At 45.3% G+C, this 16,263-nt stretch overlaps 1 protein-coding gene across 1 annotated transcript in view; it reads right to left on the bottom strand.

Annotated features, from left to right (window-relative positions):
- LOC148035446 (Putative N-acetyl-gamma-glutamyl-phosphate reductase) overlaps window positions 1–16,263 on the bottom strand; it is a 132,782-nt gene that overhangs the window by 92,475 nt on the left and 24,044 nt on the right. The window lies entirely within an intron of this gene.

Genomic DNA, 16,263 nt, shown 5'->3' with positions numbered 1-16,263 from the left:
CATTTCAGGCTGCCCGAAACGTTTCGGACCTGAAACGTGCGTTTTGGCAAACCGGGGTTTTCAGCCAGTTTGGGGTTGAGCATATCATTTCACCTTCCTGCGCGTTCCTGCATAAGCATTTCGGCTTCTTTCCCCTTCTGTCCACCCTCTTTCTCAACTAATCACTCTCCCTACCTGCTATTTGCTTTCCCCCTTTCACATCTACTGCTGTCTACAGCCCTGAAACTCCACAGTCCTCATCCTTCAACTGCCCAATCCCTTTCCTTTCCTTTCCATACCATTTCTTGCTGTTTTTCCTCAAATTTGATGCTAATTTTCACTGTTTCCAGCGAGCAATCCCTCCCCTCTCTTTGTCCTTCGTAGTCCACACTGATTTGAGTAAGTTTTTCCCACTTTTGCTGCTGGTTTCCCCTATTTCCAGCAAGGTACAGCCGTGGTGAAGAATACATTTTGGAGCCACATGTGCATCATTGGCAACTATGGAGGTAGCGGTGGTTCGAAGCAATGGGAATGCAACTACTACCATGTCATACGTGCGAAGAGCATTACATGAGTGAAGGATCATCTTGCTCGTGTTAGTGGTAAGGATATTGATAATTGCCCTAACGTGCCTTATGATATGTATGCTAGTTTAGAGCATTGGAGCTGGCAACGCCTTGTAGATAGTACAACACGAGGATGATACATCGCAGCCAAGTGCACATCCTATAGTTCCACCTCCTCCTATAGGGGATAGTGCCCCAAAGAGGGGTACAGTGTGCACGGATGTTGGTGACAGTGCTTATGCTAGTGCCAACTGTCAAAAATAACAGATATGCTCTCATACCATGTCAAAATAAGTGACACTATAGAGAGAATATGGTTTGCAAGGAGTAACACAGTGTGTATGGTAAACATTGAGAGAGAGGAGAAACTTGGAAACACAAGAAGAACATGGTGATGATGCACTGAATCATGCTATGAGAAGAAAAGTTGATACAACAAAGCCAAAGCTTAGAAGATAATTGCATTGTCTTGTTTGAATTAGGCACCAACACCTGTGGGAATCTGCACAGTGAAAAGAGCAAAACACGGTCCTCTAGGCAATAGGCTATCGAAGTAATCACTAGAAGCTGAACAAGTTGGTTGTTGAGGAAGCGGACCACAATCCTCTCATGTCGTCAGAGATGTGAAAGATGATCACCATCTATCGAAGGAGCAAACCACAATCCTTTGATGTCAAGAAGTGACTTGGGCAGCAAAACATAAATCCCAGAGTGTTGGAGCTACCAAACACAGGGAGAGCAGCCCAAATACTAACGCCACGTGGATAGTGAAGACGCCGGATGATGAAGGATGAGCTGGGCTGCAAAAAAGCAAGTCCCACACCCTCTGTGACACACGAGTTATGCCAGGTGATGGAGGAGGAGCCATGCAACAAAAACGTGGGTCCCCACAACCCCTATGATAGATGAGTGATGAAATCACTGACACTCGATGATGTAGATTGCCGCTAGAGGCTAGGATGTTGATACCAAGCTCGAGATGATAACGCCAAGCAAGGAGAAGACCTCCAAACTAAAAAATACAGGTGAAGGTTGTCAAAAGATGACGTACCAGCGAGATGATAGGGTTTGCGGGGAGGAACACAGAGTTAACTCGGCAACACTGAGAAGAGAAGAAAAGAGAGAAGAAACTCTAATAAATGGAATGATGAAAATCTAAATCATGGAGTGAATGTCATACAAGGGAACAAGGATGCCGTAGCACAAGGAAGATGATGAAGACAACCACGAACCACAAACCACAATGTCCTTCTCGAGGGATGTGAAGGCAATGTAGAGACTGAAGAGAAGAGGTGATGGACTGAATGAATCAATCATGAAGAATAAGTGACAAAGGCAGCCTATAAATAGACAAGAGACTATCTAGGGTGGCGCCCAGAGAGAGGGCATCGACTGTCTAGGGTGGTGGCCCACTGTGGGTGATTAGCCCCTTTTTTGGGGTTATCCACTATGAAACCCTAAATGCAAACTACAGGTGAAGGGTTTCTTAACACCCCCTCTCAGGCCCAAAAAGGAAAACGAGAAAAGTGAGATGGAGATATAATGCTACCGGTTGAAGAATTCTCATGCAACAGATGCCAATTGGACAGTCTCTCTCGTGGGGAAATTGTTCACATGCCCAAGAGCCCTAGTACAAAGATGATGAGATCCTGCAATGCATAGGAGGAATGTCAGACTTTGTGTGGTGCCAAGAACTCAACCTCAAGAGAGAAGCCACTAGCTCCGTGCATCCATGCAGAAAGAAATACGAAGGCCTCGTCACCAAGTCGCGCCTAAACCTCCAAGGCCCCAATCTAGATAGATCCTCAAGATCCTAGGTATTAATAGGTGAGACGACCGCTGGAAGGAAGCCACCCCATCCAAGGGTAGAAGAAGAAGATAAAAGGTCTCCACCAAGGTGTGCGAAGGACTAAGCAGCGGGTCACAGGTGAGGGCCCCCTTTGAAACTGGAGGAATAGGAGCCCCCTCTGAAATCACAATAGATGTAGGTGCCCCCTCGGAGAACAAAGAAAGATCATCCCCCTCAGAATCCCCCTTTGAGATAGATACAGAATCCAAAAACTCATGGATCACGAACTCCGAAATGTTTGAGGATGAAGGAAGTGCCACCAATCATGCCGAAGAAGATATCTAGGGTGGTGAAGAACTCCCATAGGTGGCCTCTCGAACTTGAGTAGAAAAGGGTTAAGGGTGGGACTCAAGATGAGCAATGAGTGGGCAACAATTGCTCCTTCTCAATGGAGCAGACTACAGAGCCCAAGTAATAGAAGGGGTTGAACAATCACTGTCTCTCAAAGGAGCACACTGCCGAGGGAACGATTTCCGACAATCGTTGTTTTTGGAGGGAGTAGGATCCAGAGCCGCAGGCCAAAGTAGCCATTGTACCCGAAAATAGGTAGGAGAAGACTACCGTTGGCATTGCGATAATCTTCGGGAGATTGTAGCACCAATCGATCCTCCATGTGCTCTACAAAACTTAGTGTGCATTGAATGCATCTTATTGCCTTGAGTATAGTACTCTGATAGCCGATGCAGAATGATCTTTGTGGCCCAAAAAGGAGAGGTGGAACAAGTATGCTGGGTGGGAGACACATATACTCAGGGGGGGTGGGGAGCAAAGGTCAAATTCAGCACGCATTGGTGGTGTGTGTGGTGATGCCACAATAGGAGCACCCAATAGACTAGTCATCTGTTGGTAAAGAAGCCATGGGTACCAGTGTGCCTTGCTAAAGAAGGAAGAGGTGGAAGAGGTCAACCACGAACCATGAACCTCAATGTCCACCTCAAGGGGTGTGAGCGTAGTGTGAAGCACGAACCGCAATGTCCGCCTCAGCCAGCAGTCAAGAGTAGCCGCCGGCTGACTTAGAAGAGCCACCAGCTGCAAACGCATCTTTCAGCAACAGAAGTAGGTGCTGGAATGCCATCAATAGTCAAGAAGTGCCGCTAACAAACCAAGCTGAGCTGCCAACAGACTGGGCAGAACTTCCAACAGAAAAATGCAGGATACAGCAGTATGGTGGAGCTGCCAGCTGAAGGAAGGAGCCACAAGCTAAGGAGGAGCCACCAACTATCAACAGGTTGAAATGCAAGCAAAAAACAGTAGGTGGAGGGGAGAGCAGCTGCCAAGTAAGGTGTTGATGCAACGGAAGAAGAAGAGAAGTGGATGCCAAACCCGCCACCGTTCTTTGCCTTCACACTAGAGTGGAGGATCTTTGCCGTTGTTTGAGCAGATCTAGCTCTGATACCATGTTAAAAGATGGCGTACAAACAAGACAGTAGGGTTTGTGGGAGAACACAAAGTGAACTCGCCAAACACTTAGAAAAGAAGAGAAGAGAGAAGAAACTCTGATGAATGGAATGATGAAGATCTAAATCATGGAGTGAATGTGATACAAGGAAACAAGGGTGTCGTACCACAAGGAAAATGATGAAGACTACCACAAACCATGAACTATAATGTGACAGACTGAATGAATCAGTCGTGCAGAATGAGTGACAAAGGCTGACTATAAATAGGCAAGAGACTCTCTAGGGTGGTGCTCGAAGGGAGGGTATCGGCTATCTAGGGTGGTGCCCCACTGTGGGCGTCCAACCCCTTTCTTGGGGCTTGTCCATTGTGAAACCCTAAATGCAAAACACAAAATGCAACCTACAAGTGAAGAGTTTCTCAACAAAGGTGGAGCCTGAAGGAGAAGGGTGCTCATGCAAAGCAGATAATGGTGACACTAGGTTGAAGATGCTCCAAGCGCAAGGCTTGATGATGAAACAGGGCACTTGAAGCAAAAGAGGAAGGGTGAAGGCAGCCACCAACCACAAACCGCAATGTTCTCTTGAAGGGGTGTGGCAGCAGTCAAAGGGGTTGGTGAGAGAAGGGAAGTGGTGGTGGTGAACGAAGAAGGTAGTGATGAATGATTAAAGACAGTGGTAGTAGTAAATGAATGAAGTGATTACCTATTTATAGGCATAGGCTATCTAGGGTGGCGCACCACTATGTGGGCACCCACTAAAAAAGTAGCCAAAATGTGAACACCGACTCTTTTTTGGGGTTGTCAGTGCGAAACCCTAAATGAAGTGTTTAAACTAAAGAAGTGGTTTCTCAACACCCTCTCCTAGGCCCAAAAAGGGATAAAGAAAAAGAAGCAAAGAGAGATACGAAGAAGATGTAGAGGATGCCGAAGATCAAAGATTTCCACCTAAAAGGTAACGTATAGTAAGGAACAGTAGATGGGATGAACTGTAGAACCTCACTCCACCTCAAGAGAGAAGCCACTAGCTCCATAACTCCATGCTGAAAGGAGTTCGAAGGCCTCGTTGCCAACTAGACCTCCAAGGCCCCAATCTAGGTGATCTCTAAAGATCCTGGGCATCAATAAGAGAAATGATTGCTCAAAGACAGCCACCGCAAAGAGTAAATTGTGGGTGACAAACTTCATGATGAGTAGTAGGTACCCCCCCTGAGGATGGAGGTGCAAGCGCCCCCCCCTGAAGCCAAACAAGTTGAAACCCCCTAAGAGTAGAGAGAGTATAGTCCCCTCTAAGGAAAGAGAGTATAGCCCCCTCTGAATCTCCCTTTACGATAGAGAGGGAATCGAAAAACTCATGGATTACAGACTCTGAATCATCTAATAACGAAGGAAGTGCCGTTGATCATGCCTAAGAAGGTTTCTGGGATATCGAAGATATCGAAGACCTCCGGAGGTGGCCTCTCGAACCTCCGGATGCGCATGCTGAGCCAAGGGTGAGCAACAATTGTTGTCTCTCAGTGGAGCACACTATGGAGCCAAAGTAATAGAAGGTGTCAAACAATCACTCTCTCTCGAAGGAGACAACCACCGAGGGGACGGTATACATCAATCATTGTCTCTTGAGGGAACGGATTTAAAAACCGCGGGTTGTCGAGGTGGCATTCTTGAAACCCTGAAAGAAGTAGAAGCTCTTAGCAGTCATGTTTGTCATGTCTTGTCATCTCCTGCCTGTGAGACTCAGTCTGAGTCAGAAGAGGACTTTAGGAGCTCTGACTTGTCTATCACTTGTTTTGACGGAGGAGGTAGCTCATTCTAGAGCACTCAGTTTATTGCATTTCAGTGCATTTTCTCCTCCAATCGGGATTTTATGTGCATTTCCTTGGGCAATTTCTGCATTCTTCAGCCTGCCTCACCTGCCGGACATTGTCCACCCTTTCCGGGATTTTTCTAAGCATTATTGGCATTATTACCACCATTAAATGCTGGTTGGATCAGCATTAAATGCTGGTCGGACATATTTATGGCCTCAAATTTTAGGTCGGCCAGTTTTTGGGTTTTTTGGCTATTTATAGCCATTTCCCACTTGCCAATCAGTTGTATTATCATCTTCCCTCCTTCATTGGCAGGTGCACACTCCGACTCCGTCATCTTTCTTCGTCTTCGGTGTTGCCATCATCATCAGCCTGATCTCGTGCCCTCATTGACGCTTCGGGCTGCGTGCAGGGACTGATCGGTTTACAGTTTTGTATTCAGCATTCATTGTAGTCAGTGCAGATTTTCTTCCTTCATTTTCTGCTTTCTCTCTCTCTCCCTCTGTTTTTGTGTTTCTTCTTCCGTTGCGCACTCTCACATGGTATCATCGCCTAACTGAGAGCACAGAGGAGAGCTTCCATTGCAGAGGAGGACACCATCAAGTGCAGCCTTTCTTCCCTCCTTTCCAGCCCTTGGCGGTGCTGTCCAGGCTGAAACACAGCCTTCCATACCTGCATTTTGTTGTTTTGCAGCATCAGGAGGAGTAGGCGACAGTTTTCTAGGTGTTTGCAGCCTGCGTTTGCATCAAACGCAGCCAACAAGAGGTGGTCAACATCAGCAGAGGAGAAGGCGTCACCATCTGGAGAATAGGCGATAGTTATTTTTCTCCAAGCGGCAGCATTTTCTCTCTCCTCTTGCAGGCGACAGCATCTTCTGGGTCTTTTCTGACATAGGCAGCTCCATCTTGACAGTCTGTTGGTTGCAGATTGTTTGGTGATTGCAGATATATACGAAGATGTCTTATCACCACTTCTTTGTTGATTCAGAGGATGAGGTCTCTATTCCTTCCTCTGAGAGACGAAGAGACTTTCGTGCTAGTTCACGCGACAACCGGAGGTCACCTAGCCCATTTGACCAAGATCCCTCTATTCCCCGTTCTCTCCATGTTTCACAGAAGGCTCGTTCTACTAGCCTTCATATGCCTTCCATGGCACCCTCTATACAGGTGCCCGTACTCCCTTCTTTGCCCAAAGAAGACCGGCTTGATGGTTCCAACTACTCGCTTTGGTCGTGTAAGGTGGAGTGTATCCTTGATACCTTCGATCTTTGGGAGTTTGTCACCAACCCTATTTCCCGTCCATTGGAGGATCCCACCATTGGATCATCGATGGATCGTGCGGCCTTATGGGATCGGCTCAACTCACAAGCTCGATCTTTCCTCTTTATGAGCTTACAGGATTCTATCCTAGTGCATGTGTGCAGGTTACGGAAAGCAGCGGAAGTGTGGACAAAGCTTGCTTCTTTGTACCATCAGAAGACTTTTGCCCATCGGATTACTCTCGAGAAGAAATTACGGATACTCATTGTTGATGATTCTTCTTCCATGAAGGATCATATCAACAGGTTGGAGGACATGAGGGATGAGCTTGCGTCCCTTGACATGATGATCTCTTCCGAGGATATGGCCATGTTTCTTTTGACTCAGCTGCCATCTCCCCGTTTTGATGTCTTCTACACCAGCCTTCTTACATCGAGGACCCGTGAGAAGCTTCTATGGGAGGAGCTTGCCCCGCTTGTTTTGGAGCATGATGAGCGCGCCAAAGAGGTAGCCAATGGATCCACCTCCATCAAAGCTTTTGTTGCAGGTTCGAGAGGGCGGACACAAAAGAAAGGGAAGTCACAGGCTAAAAGACAAGAGAGTTCTTCAGGTTCTGACTCCGACTCGGAGAAGCCTAAATGCCCATACTGTGGGAAGGGGACACATCCAGAGGAGAAATGTTGGAAGAAGTACCCTCACCTTCGTCCAGGAGCAAAGGATGGAGCTAAAACATCTGAGCCTTCTACCTCCACTCCAGCGGTTACCCATGAGTCAGTGTTCCTTCATATTGTTGACTTGGAGGAGCCTTCTTCAGTGGTTGCCTCATCTTCTAAGAGACCTTGGCTGGTTGATAGTGGAGCTTCTAGTCATATGACTCCCCGAGGTGATTTGTTGCAAGATCTATGCCCTTCTGAGGGTTCAGTCACTGTTGGTGACATTGTTTCGGTGCCTATTTGTGGTGTTGGCACTTTGCCTTTATTTCCCAACCGCGCGTCGAGCTCCCTTTCCCAGGCTCTTTATGTTCCTGACTTGGGCTTTCCACTCCTCTCAGTCTATGGCCTTACTAGGCTTGGTACCCGGGTTGTCTTCACCGAGCAGGCCGTTTGTATTGAGGATTCTTCTACAGGGGCTGTTATTGCGCAGGTTGGCAGGAAAGCGGGCTTTATAGGCTCCATTCCCCTTCTCTTATGCAGGGACCTCCGAGGCAGTTGTCTATTGCTACACCCGTTTCCACTCGTGCACCCTCTTTTCCACAGGTTCCTTCCCATCCCCCACCTTCTCCTCCGGTGGTTCCCTCATACCCCCCATCCCTTTCAGAGGGGGACGATCTCGGTGATGCGGCTGTGGATTTCCTGGCCCCTATTGTTTTAGAGGGGGCTTCCCAGGATCGCGAGGAGTTTCTTCATCGACAATCTTCATCGACGGACTTCATTGACCTTGGCATTCCTCTTGCCACCCTAGGATCCGTTTCTCCCTTGGCCTTCCGCCACATCCAGGATCTGAGAGGGGGTGTTAGCAGTCATGTTTATCATGTCTTGTCATCTCCTACCTGTGAGCCTCAGTCTGAGTCAGACAAGGACTTTAGGAGCTCTGACTTGTCTATCACTTGTTTTGACGGAGGAGGTAGCTCATTCTAGAGCACTCAGTTTATTGCATTTTAGTGCATTTTCTCCTCCAGTCGGGATTTTATGTGCATTTCCCGGGGCAGTTTCTGCATTCTTCAGCCTGCCTCACCTGCCGGACATTGTCTACCCTTTCCGGGATTTTTTTGAGCATTACTGGCATTTTTACCAGCATTAAATGCTGGTCGAACATATTTATGGCCTCAAATTTCAGGTCGGCCAGTTTTTGGGTTTTTTGGCTATTTATAGCCATTTTCCACTTGCCAGTCAATTGTATTATCATCTTCCCTCCTTCATTCGCAGGTGCACACTCTGACTCCATCATCTTTCTCCGTCTTCGGTGCTGCCGTCATCATCAGCCTGATCTGGTGCCCTCACTGACGCTTCGGGCTGCGTGCAGGGACTGATCAGTCCACAGTTTTGTATTCAGCATTCATTACAGTCAGTGCAGATTTTCTTCCTTCATTTTCTGCTTTCTCTCTCTCTCCCTCTGTGTTCGTGTTTCTTCTTCCGTTGCGCACTCTCACAGAAGCGACGTACATAGCTCGTTGCGGTGGTCGCGAAGAGGTCGTGGTACCAATTGATCCTCCTATGGTTCGAAAGGGCTTCGTGCGCATCGGATGTGTCTTATTGCCTTAAGCATAAAAATATGAAAGCCGGTGCAAAATAACCTCTGTGGCCCAAAAGGGAGAGGTGGCACAGCGAGTGCCTGGGTTGTAGACCCATATACTCCGGTGAGGTAGAGAGCAAAGGTCCATGTGGGCAAGCATCAATGGGGGTTCCGATGATGCCGGAAGAGGAGCACCCGCTAGTCTGTCCATTTGCCTAGGGAGAGGTCATAGTATCAGAGTATCAACCTATAAAAGGGTGGGTGGGTGGGTGGGAGAGAAAGAGAAGGGTATCTCTGTCTCCTATGCAACGGAAATGAAGGGGGAAATTAGTATATGATGCCAAACCCACAACCTATCTTTGCCTTCTTTGATGAGCAAATCCAGAAAAATTGTCAGCATATGAGCGTGAACAAGGTCTTTAGCTCTCTAAGCTTCTATGCTCTGATACCATGTCAAAAATAACAAGTATGCTTTGATATCATGTCAAAATAAGCGATAGTGCAAAGAGACAGTAGGGTTTACGAGCAGTAACACAGTGTGTACGACAAACACTAAGAGAGAAGAGAAACTCAGAAATGCAAGAAGAATACGGTGATGATACACTAAATCATGCTATGAGAAGAAAAGTTGATATACCAAAGCCAAAGCTCAAAAGATAATTCCATTGTCCTATCTGAATTAGGCGTCAATACCTGTGGAAATCTACAAAGTGAAGGAAGCGCAACACAGCCCTCCGAACAGTGGGCTATCAAAGTAATCAGTAGAAGGTGAAAGACAGTTGTCGAGGAAGTGGACTGGATTCCTCTGATGCCATCACATATGTGAAAGATTATCACCAACTATTGAGGAAGCGAATGGCAATCCTTGATACTGAGAGGTGACCTAGGCAACAAAACGCAAATCCCAAAGTGTTGGAGCTATCAAACACAAGGAGAGCAGACCAAATGCGGATGCCAGGTGGATAATGACAACCCCAAATGATGGAGGATAAGCTAGGCTACAAAAACACACATCCCAGCAGCCTCTATGCTAGACAAGTGACGCTAGGTAATGGAGGAGCAGCCAAGCTGCAAAAACACAAGCCCCAACAGCCCCTGTGATAGACAAGTGATGAAATCACTGTCACTCAGTGATGCAGACTACCGCCAAAGGCTAGGATGCTGATGGCAAGCTGCAATGATGACACTAGGCAAGGAGAAGACATTCAAACTGAAAAACGAAGGTGAAGGTGGAGCTTGATGGAGAAGGGTGCTAACGCCAAGCAAATAATGGTGACGCCAGTTGGAAGATGCTCCAAACCCAAGGCTTGATGATGGAACGGGGTGCCTAAAGCAAAAGAGGAAGAGTAAAGGCTACCACGAGCCACGAACCGCAATGTCCTCTTGAAGGGGTGTGAGGGCAATGGAAGGGGGCCTATTCATAGGCATAATCTGTCTAGGTTGGCGCATCACTGTGTGGCGCCCATAGAAAAAGTGGCCAAATTGTGGATACCAACCCTTTTTGGGGCTATCAGTGCAAAACCCTAAATGAAATGTTTAAAATGAAGAAGTGGTTTCTCAACACCCCCTCTTAGGCCCAAAAAGGCATGAAGAAAAAGGAGCAAATAGGGATACAAAGAAGATGTAGAGGATCCTGAAGATCGAAGATTTCCACCACAAAGGTAACATGTAGTAAGGAATAGTAGACAAGATCAATTGTAGAACCTGACTCCACCTCGCAAGACAAGCCATTAGCTTCGTAACTCCATGCTAGAAGGAATTCGAAAGCCTCATCACCATCATGGTTGGACCTCCAAGCCCGCTCTGGGTGGTCTCTGAAGATCCTAGGTATCAATAGGAGAAATGACTGCTCCAAGACAGCCATCCCAAAAGAGTAATAGTGGGTGACAAACTTCATGATGAGTAGATGTCCCCCCCTAAGGGTGGAGGTGTAAAAGCCTCCTCTCAAACCGAACAAGTAGAAGCCCCCTCTAAGGGCAAAGAGAGTAGAGACCCCCTCTAGATCCCCCTTCTACAAGAGAGGGAATCTAAAAACTCATGGATCACGGACTCTGAATCATCTAATGACGAAGGAAGTGCCGCCGGTTATGCCAAAGAAGATATCTTAGATATTGAAGATATAAAAGAGCTTCAGAGGTGGCCTCTCGAACCTGAGTAGTGGAGGGTGGGGAAAGATGAGGCGCAGGCTGAGCCAAGGGTGTCACTAGGTGGTGATACTTTTTACAGTTGCTTTTCTTATTTACTTATGTAAATATTTTATTTCTCTTTTCTTTTGTTGTTGTTGCTTTTTACCCCCAGAGTTCTCTTGGAATAAGCGACTAATGGTTTGTCTGAGCCTTAGGACCAGTTCCATATTGAATGGGCACTGAAGAATAGAATGCCAGTGATTTGGGACTGTGTGCTCAGCCACTGGAGATGGTGTAGGACAATGAGCCTGGCCAAGATAGAAGATGCACATGTGAGAATGCTCACGGAATAAAAGTCACTGTAACTGAGCCACATTACACTTTTGAAGTGGTCGCAATGATAAAAGTTGCACAAAACAACTCGAGGAATGCAAGGGTCACCATCCCTAAAATTTAGGGAGTTACTATTTTTGGACCCTAGAATCTGTTCGCATCATTGTCTTCGTTTTTACACAAGGATTAATTCTCTGGTCTGTGCCGAGGTTAAATTTTGCACCGATCATGGAGAATTTTAGACGGGAAGGTTTAAACGGGAAAATTGTTACATGTATGCCATGTGGCAGAAATTTCCGAGAGAGAGAGAGAGAGAGAGAGAGAGAGAGAGAGAGAGAGAGAGAGCATTTAAAAAAAACGTAATAGACATAAGCGGCAAATGGGAGAATGAAGTTTGGAGGAGCTGAGGGCAGATTGCTGCAAGAAAACCAGCCATGGAGAGTACTTCTACGTCTCTGACTCAAGCACGGAGGTAGAGCTTGCTCCCTCTGATCACCTCTCTCTCTATTCTCAGAAGAAATGCTTTGCATGATGGATTGATTCCATCGAAGGTACAATTCTGTGTTTTTCTTTGCTCATGCTGAATAAGAACAGTGAACTCTGCACATGCTGAATCAAAACAGTGAACTTTGCACATGCTGAGTCGTAAGAACAGTGAACTCTGCTCATGCTGAATAAGAACAATGAACTTTGCACATGCTGAACAGTAAGAACACTGTGCTGGACAATAAGAACAGTGAATTCTGCACATGCTGGACAGTAAGTGGTGTTGATCTGGACATGTTGTACTATTCCTATGCAACTGGGATTTACTTAGAAGAGATGAAAACCAACTGTTCACAGGTTATGTATTTTGAAACATTACCATTTTTGTAATTTTCTATCTTTTAATTGATAAAAAAGTTTGAAACCTTCAGTGGTATGCAAGATAAGCTGAAAGCTTTGACATTTATACAGCAGTTTGATGCAGCTTACACATGAGGGACTTATTGAGACTTCTAAGGTGCGGAAGGCTGCAACTTTTTTGAAAGGTAATTATTTGCAGTGGTGGAACATATTGTTGATGCAAGGATATGCACCTGCCACTTGGGTTCATTCTAAACAGTTGTTTGCAGCCTCATGGTTAACTAATACGTTTGAAGTAGATGTCATGACTGCATGGCATAAATTGGACACGGCAAATTGTATGGATTTAGAAGAGTACAATAAGAAATTTTGGGAATCACTTTTGCCCGTGAGTTCCTACAGGACAGTGCCCCTGTCAGAACAAATTGAAAAGTATTGTTGCGGTTTGCCCGAAGCCATCAAGGATTATTGTACCAAGACTAGGGTTACAAATATGGTACAATTAATTGAAAATGCTGGTGTGGCAAATGCATTGTTGAAAGGAAAAGCTGACAGCTTTAAAGGCACTGAAAAGAAGGATTCTCAGTTTAAGCAGGATCCTGGCAAGAAGAAGAAGCAATTTCCAGAAAGGACCAGTTTTACAAAGAAGTCTTTTTGGAAGAAAAGATTTCAGCAACAACCTCAAACTTCTTTTAAACAGGGTAAAGGACAAAAGAGGCCACTTTTTGGCAAATCATTTGAAGAAAGAAAGGCTTTAATGATGGCTGGAAAATGCTTTATTTGTGAACAGAAAGGCCATATTGCTTCTAAGTGCCCACAGCAATTTTCTAAAGATGCGGAGAATAAAGATGCGCCAAGTAAAAAGAAGCCCACATTGGCTTAGTGCCTGATATGGTGGGAGATCAATCAGTTGATGATGCTACAGGATTGTGCAGAGCTTGGGGAAATATCAGAGATTCCACAGTGCTTATTTTCTTTGATCCTGGAACTCATGCAAACTTTATCTCACCAGCATTGGCAGCTAAATTGGGTATACGTCTCGAGGAAATGGGACCAGTTGGACAGGCTGATTTGGCATGCCCAGGACATACTGAACCTGTCACCCCCATTCTTGGCAAACTTCGTATGCATATTTAGAGCTATGTGGACACAGAGGAGTTCCATATTATGCCTCTAGAGGGCTGTGATATTCTGTTAGGTATCCCATGGTGCCACTGAAAGCATGCTATCTTGGATACTTACAATAGAACGATTACTCTGGTACATAGGAGCAAGACTCATGTGTTAGATGTGAAGCTTAAAGAAGAGTCTATCCCAGTTGTTTCTGCTTCTGCAATTACTTCTATAATGAAAAATCATATTTCTACATACTTGGTTTTTGCAAAGTAAGTCAATGAAGTTGACAATAATGTGTCTGTACTAGATGAAAGTAGAAGGGCTTTCTTGGATAAATTCAGTGACTGTTTCTCAGATTTGTTATCAGGAGAGCTACCCCCTGAGAGGCATGAAGATCATACCATAGATCTTATTCCAGGAACTAGTCCGCCCAATAGGCCACCGTACAGGGTCAATGCAGCGCAATAGAAAGAGATTATGGCACAGGTTAATGAGCTTTTAGAGAAAGGACTAATTCAGCCGGACAGTTCTCCGTTTTGTTCACCTGTGTTGCTAGTTCAGAAAAAGGACGGCTCTTGGCAAATGTGTATTGACTATAGAGCCTTGAATAAGAATACGAACAAGAATAGGTTTCCGATTCCGAGGATAGATGACATTCCTGATCGATTATAGGGAGCAGGAATGTTTAGCAGGATAGATTTAGAAAGTAGATACCATCAGATCAGAATCAGGCCAGAGGATATTCATGAGACTGCTTTTAGAACGACATTTGGTCTCTATAAATTTTTAGTCATGCCGTTTGGATTGACCAATGCTCCTGCTATGTTTAATAGGACGATGGATAGAATTTTCCGCCCTTATCAAAGTTTCGTTGACACATTCTTTGATGATATGATTATCTTTTCAAAGAATGAAGAGGAGCATAGAAAACACCTAGTTGCACTCTTTAATGAGCTTAAGCATAACAGATTGCTCATTAATGGTAAGAAGAGTGAATTCTTTTTGGAAGAGATTCACTTCCTTGGGCACATAGTTTCTAAAGATTGTGTGAAGATGGATCCTGCAAAGATAGAAGCAATTGTCTCTTGGCCAAACTTGAAAACTGTTCATGATGTCCGCAGTTTTCTTGGCCTATGCTCTTACTACAAAAGATTTGTAAGACACTTTGCAGAGACTGCTTCTCCTTTACATACGCTTGAAAATAAGGATGTCAAATGGCAATGGACTGACTGTCACGAGGACGTGAAAATTTAATGCTTTACTTATGCTTAATTGACATTTGATTAAAGGATTAATCAAATGTGCAATTAAAAGACGCACATGTGAGGTGCAAGCTACTTTCTCACAGTTGAAGACCAAAGGACCCTGTGAAAAAGATGGGTGTTAAAGGCAAAAGTTGTAACAAGTTACACTTGTTAGATTCTAGGTGAATTTTGGTGTCAGTTTGCCCCTAGGACCATTAATTGCCCATTAAGTGTCAGTGGTGACACTAGGGACTAGGCATTGATTAATGGATTAATGCTTGTCCAAGGGTCAATTAATGTATGGGACCACTTTGGGTTGCAAAAGGCCTAGCCAATTAATTTTTGGATGGACAAGGTCAATTTTCTGGGCATGGATTAAGGGCTGAATTAATTCTCAGAATTAATTAATTCTGAAAATTAATTAAATGGCTGAAAATTGCTGAAAATGGATTAAGAAAGCTGCCACTTGGCAAAACTTTCCCATGCAAGTGGGGGAAAGGCTAAATAGGGCTGAAGGGAGAGGGAAATCTCATTTTTTCATTTTGGAGCTGTTGGAAAGAGGTGTTGGACTGTTGCTGCTGCCAGCTTTTGGGGCCAATGCCCAGCCATTGGAGACCATTTTGGCGATGGAGATTGCATCTTCTTGACCCTGGGAAGCTGACAATTGCTGCTGATGCACTTTCTCCTGAAGACCACAGTCTCTGATGCTCCTATTGTTGTTGGTGCATCCGTTTGGGGCTGGTACAGCAGGGCAGCAGCTGATTCTAATTAGTTCTTCGCGACAAATCTCAAAATTTTCTCTCTACAGCATTCTCTCATTTCCTTCAGCCTATGCTCAGCCATTCTCAGCAATTCTCAGCCATTCGGAGGAGATCTCAGCCATTTTTGGTGGGCTGATCTGTAATTTCTATAGTAAACCCTAATTCACAGCAAAAATTAGGGATTAGCAATCACCTTGGGATCCATGCCAGAGATTGAAGGCTCAAGGGACTGAAATCAGCAGCTGATAATTGAAGATTATCAAGGGATTTCAGGAGCCAGCCCATCCCGAATTGATTTGGGGCAGCATTTGGCAAGCCAAGGGTCAGTCCTGGGTGAAACAAGGGGCAAATGACCCAAAAGGTTGGCTGGACATTTATGACAGCAAGAGCAATTGGTTAGCAGGAGGAGATTGAAGAATCTCAAGTTGTACTCCTTCCAATTGAATGAAAGCTAAAGAAATACCGCAAGGGCGCCAATTTTGGGGCCAATAGGGTGTCTACTGTCCAAGAATGTTATGGTAAAGTGTGTATTTCATTTTATGTGCATTTATTTATTGTTGTAATTAACTCTTAAATCAGGTTATCACCACCCATTCCAAGAAGGAAGGCTGGTTTCATGGTTCCATTGCCGGGATACATCAAATCTCTTGATTTGGTGGGCCCGAGACACCTGATTGCAAGCCAAAGCTTTGTGCTAGTGCTAATCTTTATGCTCAGCTGAGAAATTACAGCAAGATGTCTTCAT

This window comes from Lygodium microphyllum, chromosome 5 (genome assembly GCF_053477565.2).
Source record: "Lygodium microphyllum isolate KBCC chromosome 5, Lygodium_microphyllum_v1.1.10, whole genome shotgun sequence".
Lineage (NCBI taxonomy): Eukaryota > Viridiplantae > Streptophyta > Polypodiopsida > Schizaeales > Lygodiaceae > Lygodium > Lygodium microphyllum.
Note: the sequence above shows the minus strand (reverse complement) of the source record. Positions and strands in the feature narration are given on the sequence as shown.